Raw genomic sequence first — 2,738 nt, 5'->3', positions numbered from 1 at the left:
ACTGTGCACTTGCAGTCATCAGATTAATAGACACGTAAAGTCGCGATCAAGTTTTTGGCGCCGTTGCCGGGGACTATTTAAGTCGATATCGTAACTCACTATTACAACGTAGAGACTAGGACAATTCTTCCTTTTCTTTCTGAACGATTGTATGCCAAATACTCGTTCACAAGGAGGAGATTTAATACAACGAATTAACGAGATCGAACGTTTCATTAACGTCAAACGTCGAGCTCGCAATCTTCCCGAAGTAGCACCAATTCCTATTAATCAGGAATTGACTTTTACTGATCAAATCAATCAAATTATCCCGAAGTTAGAGATGGAGCTAGAGCGTGGCTTCAATCCCTGCCTTCTAATTCCATAACTACATGCGACGAATTGAAGAGACTATTCTTAGCGAGATACTTTCCGCCTAGCAAAACTGCTATGCTTAGAGGTCAAATCAACGGATTTACCCAGAAAGATAACGAATCACTCTTCGAAGCTTGGGAACGTTACAAGGACATGCTCAGAATATGCCCTCATCATGGACTCGAACCATGGCTGATCATCCATACTTTCTATGGTGGTCTCTTATATAACACTAAAATGACTATAGATGCCGCTGCTGGCGGAGCATTAATGGACAAACCCCATGATGAAGCATACAAACTCATAGAGAACATGGCACAAAACCATTACCAATGGGGTGGAGAACGAGCCGCTCTAGAGAAAACCCAAACCAAAGGAGGAATGTACGAAGTAAGTGGTATAGACCGCGTTAACGCTAAAGTAGACGCTTTAACTCAAAAGATCGAGAACTTAACCATCACTCCTTCAGCCACCGCTGCTGCTGTAACACCTAACTGCGAGATCTGTGGATTGACTGGACATGTAGTTGCCGAATGTCAACTCTTGACTAGAGTCCCATCTGATCAAGTAAACTATGCTCAAGGAAACCCTTATTCTAACACGTACAACCCTGGATGGAAAAACCACCCGAACTTTTCTTATAAGAACAACAATGCGTTGTACGCGCCTGGACAAGCACCTGCTGTACCACCTGGCTACCAAAAAGCGCCTGTAGCTGCTCAAAATACCCCTAGGAAGTCGAATCTAGAAATCATGATGGAGAACTTTATAGCTTCCCAACAACAAACCAATAAAGACTTCCTGAACCAAAACATTCACAACAACGAGCAACTAAAACAACTATCGAACAAAGTAGATGCTTTAGCTACTCATAACAAAATGCTAGAAAATCAAATCTCACAAGTAGCCCAACAACAAGCACCTACTGCTGCCCCTGCTGGCACGTTTCCTGCTCAACCACAACCTAATCCTAAAGGACATGCGAACGCGATAACATTGCGAAGTGGAACGAATTACGATGGACCCATTGATCCTAGAACTCAAAACGTACCCATGTCACAACAAGAGCCAAAGGAAACCCAAAAGACATCAACTGATGACCAAACTGCTAAGACTAATGAGAACAATAACGAAGTGGAACCTGAAAAAGAGAAACCTTATGTTCCACCACCACCTTATAAGCCACCAATTCCTTATCCTCAGAGATTAGTTAAATCAAAAACCGAAGCGCAATTTAAAAGATTTGTAGAACTTCTAAAACAATTAAACATAACCATACCATTCACAGAAGCCATAACTGAAATGCCTTCGTACGCTAAATTCCTAAAAGAAGTCTTATCAAACAAAAAGAAACTCGAGGATAACGAAACCGTAACACTTACCGCTGAATGTAGCGCTATCATCCAAAATAACATGCCTCCAAAACTAAAAGACCCTGGTAGTTTCTCTATACCCTGCGTAATAGGTAAAACCATTATAGAGAAGGCCTTGTGCAATTTAGGAGCTAGTGTTAGTTTGATGCCTCTTTCAACCTGTAAGAAACTAAATCTAGGTGAGCTTAAAGCAATGAGAATGTCTCTTCAACTAGCTGACCGTTCAGTCAAATACCCTGTAGGAATGTTAGAGAATATCCCTGTTCGTGTAGGTCAATTCTACATCCCAACTGACTTCATCATAATGGATATCCAAGAAGATTCTAACATCCCGATCATATTAGGAAGACCGTTCTTAGCAACCGTTGGTGCAATTATAGATGTAAAGCGAGGAAAGCTTACTTTCGAAGTAGGAGAAGAGAAAATAGAATTTATCCTTTCCCAATACCTAAAAGCACCTTCTATAATTGACACATGCTGTTCTTCTGACATAATCGACGAGTGTGTCAAAGAAATAAAATCCGAACCAAATAAGGAAACTGAGATCCTAAGAATTCCTATGCCGCCAATTCTTGAAGATGACAACTGGCGTGAGGAATATCAAGATGACCACCTGAGTGAATGCTTAGCTTTAACTCCCGATCCTATACCTGGACCTAAGAAACCTGCTATAGAGCTGAAAACACTTCCTACCGATCTTAGATACGAATTTCTAGACGAAGAACTAAACCGACCAGTTATAGTGAACGCCAACTTAGGACGAACCGAGACTGAAAAATTACTTAATGTCCTAAGAAAATACCCGACCGCTTTAGGATATAACATATCAGATCTGAAAGGTATAAGCCCTTCTCTGTGTATGCACCGCATTATGCTCGAAGACGATAGTAAAACCTCTAGGGAACATCAAAGGCGAATAAATCCTATTATGAGCGATGTGGTTAAAAAGGAAATCCAAAAACTGCTAGAAGCCGGAATAATATATCCTATATCCGATAGTAAATGGGTTAG

General features: G+C 40.9%; 1 non-coding gene across 1 annotated transcript; it reads right to left on the bottom strand.

Moving 5' to 3' along the window:
* Positions 1-429: 429 nt before the first annotated feature.
* On the bottom strand, positions 430-536 carry LOC131600775 (small nucleolar RNA R71). The gene has a single exon (XR_009283384.1). It is a non-coding gene; the product is annotated as a small nucleolar RNA R71 (small nucleolar RNA).
* Between the last annotated feature and the right edge of the window lie 2,202 nt (positions 537-2,738).

This window comes from Vicia villosa, linkage group LG4 (assembly GCF_029867415.1).
Source record: "Vicia villosa cultivar HV-30 ecotype Madison, WI linkage group LG4, Vvil1.0, whole genome shotgun sequence".
NCBI lineage: Eukaryota > Viridiplantae > Streptophyta > Magnoliopsida > Fabales > Fabaceae > Vicia > Vicia villosa.
This window is presented reverse-complemented; position numbering and strand designations above follow the sequence as displayed.